Here is a 15270-nt window from a genome sequence, read left to right as displayed (position 1 = left end):
AACTCTTGTCTCATAAAGTTAAATGTCTAGGTAATGATATGTTAAAACAAGAATAATATCAATTCGATATTCGAACAATTCCTCTTCAAAAGACATTTTTAAAAGAATCACTTTTGTATGTATAACCAAAATCATTTAGGTGACTATTTCTGTATCCATTGTCCCGTGCCTCATGTCGAGGTGACATATTGGTGAAAACATGAGCAAGAATCAATTTATGTCTTTTGGTGGCAATATAATTATTATAAGACAAACATGATTGTGTTGGGGTGTGAACATCTCTATTTCAAACCATCATATTTGAAAGATCTGACAAATGGAATATGTTGTGGATGTTGGGTTGTCTTCCCATCGACTGTTATAAGTATGTAATGGAATACTTGTGCGGGAGACTACTTGCACTCATATTCAAACATTTAGGTGAGTAATGTTTTTGTCAAAGTGGTTTAAGAAGATACCACATGGAGGTGATTTTCAAAGAGATGGATTTGCCATCATGATTTTGTTCTAAGGGTGACTATGGTGCTAAGTCATTGTTAACCATCAACAATAACTTAGCAGAGTGGATCCTAGGGTTATGACCAAGAGTGAATTCTTAAAATAGGTCAAGAATGATCTCTTGTTATGTGTGAACCGTAAGTGAGGTGGATTCGATGTTAATGGAGTATTTCTCTAAGTATATGTGATCATTTCTTATTCGCTTTTTTCGCAAAAAGTGTCTGCATGTTAGAGAGCTCAACTGAGGATGACATCTTATTAGTTGTTTGTTATTATGCTATTCACAATGTGTGACATGGTTAAGAGGGATCTTAGTTAACTTCTTTTACATGTATGTTTGTTTGATTATGGATATACATGTATGCTTCTCATTTGATGAGATTACAGTGTGTGTACTGAGAGTTGTGAACATGACACCCACCTACTTTTCTAAATATTTAAGTTTTCTTCAAACATTTGTAATTTGCAAGGCCCTTTCTTATATATTTCCCTATCAAAGGACCTAGTAAGGTGGCTTTCCTTGCAACTTATGACATTTCTTTTTGCCCCTTAAATTGGGAATGTTGAAAAAAATCTCATAAGCTTCACCCAAAGTATCATTGGTGTGTATATGTCTCTTTATCGTCATGGAGATAGACAATATGCATTTTTTCCTTATTTTTACTTTATCTTCTAAATATTAACTTTGTTGAATGTTTATTCTTTCTTTAAGATATTGTGAACATCTCCAACGAGAATTTGTTAAAGCAATTGAGGTGAAGGGCTTGATTATGACTAAGAAAGACAAGGCGTTTGAAGAGAAACCCAATGCAACGAAAGCAAAGTCAAATCTTCGAGGCACCAAGCAGAGAGATCATTGTCCAGACGTTCTCCAACAAAACATCCTTTCTTGGTTGAGACTTTCACATAGGGTCCAATTTAAACATATCATGGAATGATTTGTTATGTTCCTTTTGGCTGCAAAATGAGATTCAAGTTGGTGTGGGATGGGACCTTGGGCAAATTGGAAATTTTGAAGCAAAAATGTCAACTATTGAAGTTCATTGAAAGAAGCTTTAGAGATAAACTCCATTGTGAAAAATAAAATAAAAGGCCTTCAAACTAAGAATGTTATGGGTGAATTTAATTAAGTATTTATTAAATTTTTTTACTCGATTGAATCTTTTAAGTTTTTATATTTTTAATTAAGTATATCTTATATTAAATTTTTGTTAGGTGTTAAGAAATATTAAATTTTGTGGTTAATAAAAAAATATGTCAAGATTAATATAAATAACATAATTTTTTTAATTTTTGTGGTCAATTATTTCCATGTCATCAATCATATCATCTGTCATCGTGACATAGGTAATAGTAAGAATTTCTTGTTATCTAATAATTTTTTTTTATTGTGACATAGGTGATAGTAAGAATTTATTGTTATCTAATAATTTTTTTTATGACGATAGAAGATAACAATCACATAACCTAATAAAAAAATAAATTACAAAAATTCAATTGAAAAGACAAAAAAAAAATCAATAGAAATTTAGTAAATGATACTTAAATTTATCACAGAAATAAAACTTAATTAAACCTATAAATAATTATAATCATCAAAATTGTAGTATAGTTGATGATAATGATAAGAATCAAGATACCGGGTGGGTTACTGGTCAAGTTGATGCATTGTTTCTTAAATCAGTATTCGTTTATTTTTAATTACTAATATAATTTAAATAGTTTATATTTTAAGATTAAATTTTTTATGTACTTTAAATGAGATGTTCATTTGATATTCTTTGAGTGAGATGTTTTCTTTCAACACTTGTTTAAATTATATTACTTATGTTTGATGATACTTTTTTATTTTTTTATCGGCGTTTAATAATACTTAATGTAGATTAATTTATTTATATTTTAGAATTATTTTTTTTATCATTACAAATTACTTTAAATTTTTTATTTTAAAGTAAATTTTATAACATAAGTTTGCAATTCAAATTTGACAATATTATAGTGATAAACTCTTTATTATTTAAAAATTATATAATTATTTATTCGTTTTATAAAGGTAGAAATAACATCTTCTCGTTTTTATTTGTTATTAGATGATGGCATTGTGTATTTATCTAAAATATTCCTTTTCAAATTAGATCAAGATGTTTTCCTTCAACACTTATTTGAAGGTGTGTATGTTTGTGAAAAGACACTTTAAGTTAGTTGATATTTTTGTGTACATGTGCAATTAATAAACATCTACATTATATTTATTGTATTTATAGTATCTTAATGTTTTTTTTTTTTTTAAAATGAATCTTGATTAAGTTGGGTGCTTAATGCCTTACACATGAAAGTACCCGCTAATAATAATCATTTTAGTGGGTCAAGATGTTAATCCTTTTTAGGTTAGAATGATATTAGCCTTTATTGGTACAATGACCTCTTAGATTCGGTAAACTCTTGTCTTGTAAAGTTAAATATCTAGGTAATAGTGTGTTAAAACAAGAATAATATCAATTTGACATTTGAACAATTCATGTTCAAAAGACATTTTAAAAAGAATCACTTTTGTATGTATAACAAAAATCATTAGGTGACTATTTGTGTACCCATTGTCCTGTGCCTCAAGTCGAGGTGACATGTTGGTGAAAACATGAGCAAGAATCAATTTATGTCTTTTAGTGGCAACACATTGATTACAAGACAAACATGATTGTGTCAGGGGTGTGAACATCTCTACTCAAACCATCATATTTGAAAGATTTGACAAATGGAATATGTTGTGGATGTTGGGTTGTCCTCCCATTGACTGTTATAAGTATGTAATGGAACACTTGTGTGGGAGACTACTTGCACTCATATTCAAGCATTTAGGTGAGTAATGTTTTTATCAACGTGGTTCAGGAAGATACCATGTGGAGGTGATTTTCAAAGAGATGGATTTGCTATCATGATTTGGTTTTAAGGGTGACTATGGTGCTAGATCATTGTTAACCATTAATGATAACTTAGTTGAGTGGATCCTAGGGTTATGACCAAGAGTGAATTCCTAAAATAGGTCAAGAATGATCTTCTGTTATGTGTGAACTATAAGTGAGGTGGATTCGATGTTGATGGAGTATTTTTCTAAGTATATGTGATCATTTCTCATTCGCTCTTTCGCAAAAAAGTGTCTCCATGTTAGAGACCCCAACTGAGAATGACATCTTATTAGTTGTTTGTTATTATGCTATTCACAACGTGTGTCATGGTCGAGAGGGATCTTAGTTAACTTCTTTTACATGTATGTTTGTTTGATTAGGGATATACATGTATGTTTCTCATTTGATGAGTTCACAGTGTGTGTGTGTGAGTTCTGAACATGACATCCACCTACTTTTCTAAGTATTTGAGTTTTCTTCAAACATTTTAAGTAATTTGCAAGGCCCTTTCTTATATCTTTTCCATCAAGTTTTCATTCACTTATATAGTACCCTATCAAAACCTAGTAAGGTGGTTTTCCTTGCAACTTATGACATTTCTTTTTGCCCCTTATATTTGGGAATGTTGAAAAAAAAAATCTCATAAGCTTTCACCCAAAGTATCATTGGTGTGTATATGTCTCTTTATCGTCATGGAGATAGACAATATGCATTGTTTTCCTTGTTTTTACTTTATCTTCTAAATGTTAACTTTGTTCAATGTTTATTCTTCCTTTAAGATATTGTGAACATCTCCAATGAGAACTTATTGAAGCAATTGAGGTGGAGGGCTTGATTATGACTAAGAAAGACAAGACGTTTGAAGAGAAACCCAATGCAACAAAGACAAAGTCAAATCTTAGAGGCACCAAGCAGAGAGATCATTGTCCAGTCGTTCTCCAACAAAGCATCCTTTCTTGGTTGAGACTTTCACATAGGGTTCGATTTAAACATATCATGAAATTATTTCATGAAGGGTGTGATGCTGAATGATTTGTTAAGTTCCTTCATGGAACTATAAACTCTATCTTTGGTGTTTGGCTTCCAAATGAGATTCAAGTTGGTGTGGGGTGGGACCTTAGGCGAATTGGAAATTTTGAAGTAAAAATGGTCAACTATTGAAGTTCATTGAAAGAAGCATTGGAGATAAACTCCTTTATGAAAAATAAAATAAAAGGCTTTCAAGCTAAGAATGGCAAAGTTATGAGTCACTATATCCTTATGGAAGATCCAATATCTACAATAAAAAAAAATAAGATAAAAAACATAAAGTTGAGTTAGGTGTTTTTGGAAAAAAATCGACCAATGTGACTTTAACTCCTAAAACAATATGGTAGTTTGAGAGAAGGCCAAGAAGTCTTTACGAGTTTAAGAGCATCCTTCTTATGCAACATGAGAAAGACTTCGACGAGACTTTTCAACAAAAAAAAATTTTATATGAGATTTTTGTATAAAAGTGAATTTGATTTAAAAAGTATTGTGTTATAGACGTTTTAATTCTAGTTGAAAATAAAGTAGGTAAGAAGGAAGGGACCCCAAAAATTTGTCTATATTTATTTGCTTACTAAAAATTGAATTAGTGGTCATATGAATCCATAATGCGATAGATTTATTTATTTTTAATTATATAACTAATATGGTTTATTAATTTATACTTTAAAATTAAACTCTTTATCCTTACAAATTATTTTAAAGTTTATATTTTAAATAACAAATAAAACTCATAACATAAGTCTATTTCTATTAATTTTATTAACATTATCTTGATAAACTACCTATTATTTATATAATTCATATTTAAATTTAAATTGTTTTTATTATGAGGTGGTTGGTATTTTAAATAATGAATAAACAATTAACCATTCACGTTTATAATTAAACTATTCTCGTTTGGAATGGGACCTAGAGAATTATTGAGAGGACTTGTTTTCTTCCTCCTTGCCGGTCGGTTACGCTGCACTTCCACCTCCTTCCTTGCTCATTCCTCGCCTTTCCTTCTTAGTCTCGACTCTCGTTCGTCTCGTGAGCACCGACTGAGGGGGGACCTGCAAAAGGCACTCCGACGCTCAAGTCAACAAAGGGGTTCGACACTCGGTAGCTAGAACATTGTAAATAATGATGTACTTGGTTCTTGGATTTTGTGTCTGTGTATATTACCTTAATGAGTTTTTCTTATTGGGCTGGATTAAGAAGTTGGACCGCGATTAGTGTTGCATTACCTAACTCCTAATCATTGGGTTAGTCTTGCTGATCTTGCTTGAACATAATTGGATTCATGGTGTTGGTCGACCTTATAGATGCAGGCCATAGGGACTCAGTCGATTCAGCGACACGTTATCGATCGTACGGACCATACCAGTACATAAACAATTAAAGTTCTAGGATTACAAATATGTAAATAATAAATAACGTTGTTTTTAGCACAAATATAAAGACAAACAATAATAATTATATAAAGTATTTTGTAAATAATACTTCAGAAAATTGATGTTGAAGCATTAAATATCGTGAGAAATCAAATTAGTAATTGAGATATTTTAAAGATAAATATGAAAATGTTGTAAGCGGCATACGATTAAATGACATAATAATGCTAATATATTAATAAAAATAATTTAATTTTTATATACAATTTTAATTACATACCAAATTTACCATTTTTAATTAAATATTATAATTCATACATTCGAACAATGAGGTTGAATTATTTCACATATGGTGTATGATTTAGGGTTTAAGTAATACTTTAAAGTTTTTCTGAAATAAATTCCCCCTCCTTATATAAATATTATATATATATATATATATATATATTAGCCTTCTCTTTAACCTTTTTAGGACTTTTTTTTTCAATATCACCTACCTTTCTAATAACACACTATCATAGAAAAAAAAAATACATACACAAAACATTTAACCTTTTTACTTAAGACTCTTTTTTTTTTCAATATCACCTACCTTTCTAATAACACACTATCATAGAAAAAAAAAATACATACACAAAACATGGTAGGTGTAGGTGTGTTTTAAAATTTGAGCCATATGTGTATATTAAATTCACATACTTATATTTTCATAATTTATATAACTCATTCAAAACTTATTCATTTATTATTAATATACACATTTTATAAATTCATTAAGTGTACCGATAAGTTCTCGGGTGTCGTTGACCGCTAGTGATGTTGCGACCACGTAAGCGGGGTCCCACGAGCAGCGTGGGTCAGTGTCTCGCGAGGCACGTGCGCTAAGCAACCAAAGAGTGGTCAGATATCGGTCACTAGGATGTACCGACGTACCACATAGTAGTGTGGAGGGGTCAGGCATTGGGACTCAAACAGCAGAGCTGGGCCTCGAGAGGTGGATCCCAAGCTACGTACCAATTATTAGTAATGGAGAAGCCTAGGTCACGAGAGTCCATGCGTGTGGAGTGGATGACGTGTTCAGGCGTAACACAAGTATAAAGCCATTGGAAAGATACGACCAGTGAGGGTCACATTTTAGGGGTCGAGTTGCATGCATGGCGCGCGGACAGCTAGGGCGTTCCCAGGACGGGCGACCCAAGAGATCAGGTGCACGAGGAGGCATCCAGGTGATCGTCCCGTCAGAGGTTGCACTCCAGTAAGGGAATAAGAGTGGGTAACAGTAGTGTTGGGCCCACCCCCTCAGAAAGCCCATTTTGGGTAAAGTGGAAACCCTAGTTTCAACCTATATAAAGGGAAGTAACAAACTTAGTAAGGTACGCTATTCATTCGCGTCGCTTACGTTAAACAATTTTGGTGTTTCCTAGCCCTAAGATTGACTTGAGCGCGGAGTGCAAACGACCTCTAGGGCACCCTTTGTCTTTTGTGTTTTCAGGCATTCAAACGGAAGGGAAAGCACGTGCAAACGTAAGGATACTTGGGCGTGAGAGTGACGAAGACGCACAAAGACGTTTTTGGTCAACCGACAGGAACATTAAGTATGTATGAAAATGAAATGTCTAACTCTTAGTCCAATTGACTACCTCTTATATTATCATCAATAAATTAATCAACATAAACATTAAAGACACTTCACTCTACTTTAGGAAGAATGAATATATGTGTTTAAAACTAGACTTAGAGGCATACACTTGTCACACTACCTTAATTAAATTGTCTCACAGACAAGTGACAGAGTAAATTCTTATAACCTATCAATTATAATTCTTTTTCATACCTTAGATTGGATCATTCGATTCTTACATTCGATCCTCATCACTTAATACATATATAACCTTTTTATTTATTTATAAATATTTTAAAACCAAAGAAGTTCTTTTTTCTCTTGGGGTGAAAATTTTCTAAAACCAACTCAATTTTTCCATTTTAAATTTCTCTTGAACAACAAAATTTCACTAGAGTAGAAAACTCCTGCTTGAACAAAAAAATGGCATGGAAAACAACTTCACAAATTTTAAAAATGTTTGATTGAGTTAAAAATATTTATCTTGAGCAATAAATATAAATACTTGACATCTAGGACATTGAAGTTTTGGGATGAAATTCAAATCCCTCCTAAAAGTTCTCACCTTCTAAGAGGATTTTCATCAAAAAGTTCTTTCATCCCCAAATATTCTTTCCCAACATGGCTTGTATCTAAAACTTCCCCTTTTGAACACCCCACGCTTCAGGAACATCAGTTTACTTCACATACCACAATTTGCAATATCTTATATGTGAACAAACTGACTATGTTATTTGCAAAAGTTCTAAATTCGAAGTCGAATTCTCTCCAACTTGGGGGCAAGATACAATCCAAGAAGACAAACAGATGATCAAGGACTCAAGAGACAATTTACACGGTGAGGAGTCATCTCAACAATCAAGTTAAGGCCCCACCAAATATCCGACAGACCTTACCAGAAAAGGAACGGGGCATACACCAGAACATCAACTTTTCTTTATTCTGGTATTCTTAAAAATAAAAACATGTTGTAAATAATTTGGGCTCACTTTGGGGTTCCAAATAGTAGAATAGACTGTAGTAGGTTCATTTAGCATAATAGGGGGTGTATTTATCATTTTAGCTTGTGCATAGTCCATTAGGGTTAGAATGTAGCCCTAACTTCTAGAAGCTATGCCTAAGGGATGGTTTTGACCATGTTCAACACCCTAGGCAACCCCTCTCCCTTTTCTTTTCTACCCCTCACTCATCTTGCCCTCCAAGTCACTCCTTCCTATATAAAGGGTGTCTTCCTCCATGTATTGACACATTGAAATTTTAAGTAAAGAAACTTTGCTTGAGTGAATTAAGAGTTTGAGTACTACTTTTTATCTAGGTCTTATCTTGGGTGGGTAGTATCCTAAGTGGTGACTCTGGGTCTTATCTTGAGTGAGTGACATCTCAAGTAGCGACTTTTGCATCACTCGTCTTGGAGTCCCTCTGCTCCAAATGGCGTGAATTCCCTTTATAATCCATAAGTTATTTTCATCTCTTAATCTTTTTCCTTCTTTATCTGCACCATTATCCATTTCCATTTCATGTTCTTTAATGTTCTTTCCATTCGATCATTCTTTATCATTTTAGTCTTGTTTTGTTTCCTCTTTTATGTTCTCTTCAATTTCGCACCTTTGCATCATTGTCACCATATTATTGTGTTTTTCTCTTTTGTCTTATGAAGTGAACCTTCACACTTATTTAACCACTTGGTTAAGTTCGTGTCTAGTGGGGATCTTCTTAGGGTTCTCACCTTTAAATTGTTAAAATCCAAAATCTAAACAAAAGCAAAACCTTTAAAATATGCAATCTAAAATCAACTCACATCATGTTGCCTCTGGTGGAGTTCACTTATAATAATAGTTATCATGCTAGTATTGGAATGACACCTTATGAAGCTTTGTATGAAATGAAATGCAAAACTCCTTTATGTTGGTATCATGATGGTGAAATAATTTTAGTTGGGTCAGAGTTAATTCAACAGACCACTGAGAAGGTGAAGAAGATACAAGACAAAATGAAAGCTTCTCAAAGTAGGCAGAAATCCTATGCAAATGAGAGGAGGTCAAGTGGCAAAGGCGACGAGACCGTATATGTAAAACATGGGGCCTGTGCAGATGAAGTTTTCGTTGTCTTCGACGTGGAAGAGACCGAGGATGATTTGGACCAGGATATGAGGTTATGGTGGGAGGAAAGCACACCCTTGCTGGGTCCCATGGTGCCGGAGGAGTAGAGTAGTGTGGTTGTGTCGTCCTGCATACTAGGGTTTAACATCAAGAAATTGAAAGTTATGTATATTAGTGGAAAAATGCGAAATCAAATGGAACCCGATGATCGAATTAGTGTGCTTTCCACAAGGAATAGAGGACCCAGAAAAACCCTAAATCAGTCCAACATTTGACAATACAATTTTCTATGTTGTGCGCGTCTGTAAGAACCCTAAAACAACGAAACAAGAGTTTAGGAGTGTGAAAAGCATAATACGAAGAAAGAATCATGGAGCGTGTTGGTGGAGTGAGAAATTGAATCACACCTGTCGACTTCGAGAAGGATGACGAGATCTTGAATCACACGTAGTCGGTGGATGCGGAGGAGAAAATGGTGATACACAAAGGGGATTCAAAGAGAAATTGGAATAGAGAAGCGAGGGTTCAAAGAGAAATTCAAAGAAAGAAATGAGAAATTCAAAGGTTTCAGAGATTTTGTTTGGAAAATAAAATTTAGGTTTTCACTTTCAGAATTTACGAAAAAAGAACTTATGGAGGCAATCAAAACATGGGCAGGAGAAAAAAATAATCTATTTATAAAATGGTAGTCGTAACTATTTTTGCTTTTTTAAAATCCGTACGTAACATATGAATATAATCTATATATAAATATTTTAGTTTTTTTAATTAAATATGTAATATCTTATTTACGGATAAAATCCATATGTAACTATTTCTATTTTTTAATTAAATATGTAATACGTTATATACAAATAAAATTCGTATGTAACAACTTATTTTTTTTAATTAAAAATGTAATGTTGTATATACGGATGTGATCTGTATGTAATTATTCTTACTTTATGATACCAAAATTACATACGGATTATGTCCGTATGTAATTGTTTTTAGTTTACATATGAAAAAATTCGTATATAATGTGTATTTACATATTAAATTAAATTCGTATGTAAATATTCACATATAATATTCAATTTACATACAAATTCATATGGATATGTAATAATTAGTATGTAAATAATTAATTTATTGTAGTGGTAACATTTTTAAATTTTTTTTTTACAGTGCATGTTCAAATTAATATAATGTAGGGAGAATTTGACCCAACATAGGGGTGCAATTATAAAATCTCATCCTGGCCCAAGATAACACCAAATACACATTCAAAAAAATTTCACACTTGAATAATAATCTTGAAAGCTCCGTTCATGTGTCCATAAAACACATTACAGAAAGTTCATTCCAAAAAGAATTTAATTTGTTTTAGAAAGTTTATTGTGAACATCTTATTTGAGAAATGAAATTTTGCCAAAAATTCTGTTATGAAAAAATTATTATAAAAAATTATAAGATAATAAATTTAAAAAATATTTTTTTTAAAAAGTAAGATGATATTTTAAAATTTACGAGGGCAGGAATAAAAAACCTAATCATATGTCTAACTTTTTTTTATGAGAACAATATCATCAATCTGATATATGTTTATTCTAGTTGTACATTTTTTGAATTTTGTGAATTGATTATGTATAGCATTAAAATTATTATATTTTTGTTCCTAAAAAAATAGTTATAAAGAAGATAGGTGAAGAAAGCTTAATGCAGAGTTGGAAAGTTTAAGGCAATTAATCAAACACATGGGGCATATGGGGAAAAGAGAAAAAGAAAGGTGTTACCTTGAAGGAGACCCAACCATGTGATGTAATTTGGAGTGTTACCACTTTGCACTTTGCCATTGCTTTCTTTCATAGTTATGAATGGTTGCAAAATTCTGGTTCTAATCCAAAACTCTAAATACAACTTCTCCTTTTTTTTTCACTTTATTCTCGACTTTAAAAAATATTTGTAATTTTGGTTATACAATTTGTGTGTTTCTTTTTAAAAAAATTTAACCCGTAAATTTTTTAGACAATATTGTTCCTTAATTATTATCCATGATTTTGTTACTTTTCAATTTAATTGTCTATTTTTTTCAATCTCCATCAGATTAGTTTTTCATTAGATATTAATATATATATATATATATATATAACTTCTCACATTAATCAATAAACATTTTATTTTATTAAATCATATTTAGACCAAAGTCCAAAATCTATTTCATACGAGTCACATTATTAATTTACATAATTTTCTAACATTCTCGCACTTGACTCATATGATTTAATAATTACATAAATTATAATGCACATTGAAAGGCTTTGCATAAAATGGTTCTATCATCCATCAAAATTAAGGATACATAAATAATAAGAGTCATGACGATTACATGTCATTTAATCAACATGTTTCATTCCCTATACTACTATATCATCCTTTTTTCTCCCTAATATGATTTTATAATGAGAAGTCCATAATTGGTTCAAACATAATGTCATTTTCATCATCAGGAACATACTTGTTTTCCACACCATAATTTGCATGCATATACATAAAGTAGAAAACATAGATTCAGAAACTTTTATATATCAATGAGCTCAAAGTGTCAAATAAAACATTAATAACAACATTCATCATTATCTAGTAGACATAATGCTCATATTCTCAACATGAGTCGTAAATGGACCATAACCCTTTTGTTAGAGGGGCAATAAGAATAAGATCAGTGTTAATATGTTCTATTGACACTCTATGTTTCTGAACTCTCTCTTTAACGACAAAATATTTCAATTTTCAATTTCATATGTTTAGCATCTTTCGAATACTTGTCGTTTTTAGAAAAGAAGACAACTGCGAAAATATCACAATAAATTCTCAGTAGCTTGACAATACTGTTAACAATTTTTAAAACCTGAAATAAAATTCCGCAACCAATTAGTCTGTGGCCTCAAAGCATGCCACAAATTCAGCCTCCATGGTGGATGTAGTGATGATTGATTGCTTCACATTTTTTCATTGACTGTCTTGGTTTGTGTTGCGTTTACTGTTAGGACTAATGTTCCGTGGATGCTTCGTAATCGATGAAATACTTGAATCATTTCATTGGTATAATAGGCTTCCATTTAGTCTATTATTATAATTTTTTATGAATATGTATAGTCTACCTATGTATCGTTTTTGTTAATATATGAGTTTTGGTTTAATCCCCCATATTTTTGTATTTTTTAATAATACTTTTTTCATGTGATGACAAATGATTGTTGTTACTTGAGGTGTCAACATAACTAAGATGTCAAGTTGCATAATGATGCCTAACATGAACTTTTATAAATAAATAAAAAGTTCAAATAAAAGTATACAAATTCTATGCATTTTAATAATTTTTTCATGAGAAGGATATCAATAAATAAAAAAACACACAAAAAATAATTTAAAAAACAATTCATTACTTAAATTTTGTATGATTGTAGATATTGGATAATTTTTTAATCTTTTCAAATTTCAAGTCATTACCACTTTATTTTATTATTAGTTCTTTAAAGAAATTATGACAACTTTGATTAGATATCATAAAAAACAGTGTTTAGAAACCTTGATTTGATATCATAATATTTTTTTATAACAAATCATTTGAAATCTCATTTGGCTACATCTATAATTTTTATCTCCCTAAAAATGCAAGTACATATTTAACTTGTTTATAAAATAAACTTAAAACGTACTATAACGTTTATTTAGATAAACTTCTATAAATGTTTTTTAGAAGAAAAAAAATCTTCTTAACCCAAAAAATAAAATATATTAATATAAATATTAGATAAAAGTGAAAGTTGGTTAATTTGAATGTTAGACTCCAAAGAAACCCTAAGTACTTGAGGTTGAACATTTTTGGTTTGAACGTGATCTCCATACGAAGTTATATAGGCCAACCATAATGTCTCTATTAAAAGCTTCTCTTCTTCTCCAAAGTGCCATTTTCTTAATAAATTATTTTGGTGCCAGCGAACAATAGTCCAACATTTCATTGGTTTGTCCCAAAATAATTCTCTGTCTCACCAAAATTTTAAATAAAAAATGCCTGTAATTGTAAATGTCTTTCTTGTTACAAAATTAATCAATTTCTACATTTCTAACCCTCAAATTCCTTTATTTTATTTAATTAAAAGATATAAAAAATTTAAATATTCAATTAAAAAATATAAATTTTTAATTAAAAATACTAAAGATTTTATAAGCTACTAAACCCAAAAGTTATTATAGAAAAATACTCGAGTCTATGACGGCTACAACTTTACATGACCAAAAGACCAAAAGATTGCATGATTACGATTTACTCTATTTAAATGATTTGGTAAAGCTTTTATGAGACGTATTAAAGCGAATTAGTATATTATAATTAGGATTGTGACTGTTTTATTATTAATATTATTAAAATTTGAAAACTAAAAATGAAAACGATAAGAATTATCTTGCTTCACCCATACACAGGAAAAACAAGTTGTACTTATTCATGGCACACGTTACATTTATGCAACTGAATATCTGTAAATACACATGAAATGGTTTACTGCAACAGTGCCATAAATTTAAGAATTAATAAAACTGAAATGAATGTTTTAAGGGACCAATTTGTTTAAAACACAGTAAAAGTTTAATTGTGTTTTCCCTTTTGAAAAAAAAACTCCATTCATATTTCAAAAGTGAATATTGAAAAAAAATATTAAACATGTAAAATGAATAAATTTTATTTGATCATGTGACAGGGTGTATGATTTCATAACTGTGACGGTAATGATAAAAAATACGTATCTATGTATTTGATTAAGAATCTTTTCAGATAATAATTTATGATTATTATTTTTTAAAATAACCATTGTATTATTAATTATTTTATACAATTTGAAAAATTATGGTAACTATTTTTCAACAATTACCATGAAATTATATATGTGCACATAGATACTCCATTCATTGATTTTTAAAAAAAAAAATATATAAATTGCTTCAATTCATACCAACTACAATTTGAATAAAATTGTGGTGCACACCATTATGAGATTGGTGGTAGAGATTTTGAGAAACCTCAAGTAACAACTTAAAAGATTATTTGTATTAATTTCTATATAAAAGATTATAAAGTAAAATACAATGATATATATTACTTAAATCATCTAATATCAAACAATAACTTTAACCTTAAATAATTTTTTACATCTCTCTTATATTCTATACTTGTTAAGGACCACATAATCGATATAACATTTCAGATCTCAACGGTGTACCGATCGAATGTAGTATAGGCACACGTTTGTCGGGCCGCCTGATAGTTCAAGTTTAATTACGCTCAATCAAGGTCAGCAGAGCTAATATGTGTTTAGGAACTAGATAATTCGGCCCTAAACACGCTCCAACCCTTTAAACTTGATCCAATAAGAAAAGCCCATTACAGGTAATATAAATAGCGCATATTCCAAGAAATAGGTATGTTAAACAAACAAGTGCCAAACCATTTTGTTGACTTGAGCGTTGAAATGTCTTCTGCAGATACCCTCATTCAAAAATCACTAGAGGACCAAGAACCGATACTAGGAAGGATAGGTAGGAACAAACAAGGGAGTACAATCAACCAAGAAGAAAAAATGAGACGAATTCTCTCAATAGTTATCCGAATCTTCAATTCTTACATGAGAACACGTTATATCATAGATTTAAAATTCTTATAATAAAGAATCTAACACTGAAAAAAGACCTGATTATAAAAAAAA

General features: G+C 30.7%; 1 long non-coding RNA gene across 1 annotated transcript; it reads right to left on the bottom strand.

Annotated features, from left to right (window-relative positions):
* Positions 1-9310: 9310 nt before the first annotated feature.
* Positions 9311-10196, bottom strand: LOC137805877 (uncharacterized). The gene is made up of 2 exons (XR_011080264.1): positions 9934-10196; positions 9311-9839 (listed from the first exon to the last, which is right to left on the bottom strand). It is a non-coding gene; the product is annotated as an uncharacterized lncRNA (long non-coding RNA).
* Between the last annotated feature and the right edge of the window lie 5074 nt (positions 10197-15270).

This window comes from Phaseolus vulgaris, chromosome 3, assembly GCF_000499845.2.
Source record: "Phaseolus vulgaris cultivar G19833 chromosome 3, P. vulgaris v2.0, whole genome shotgun sequence".
Classification (NCBI taxonomy): Eukaryota; Viridiplantae; Streptophyta; class Magnoliopsida; order Fabales; family Fabaceae; genus Phaseolus; species Phaseolus vulgaris.
This window is presented reverse-complemented; position numbering and strand designations above follow the sequence as displayed.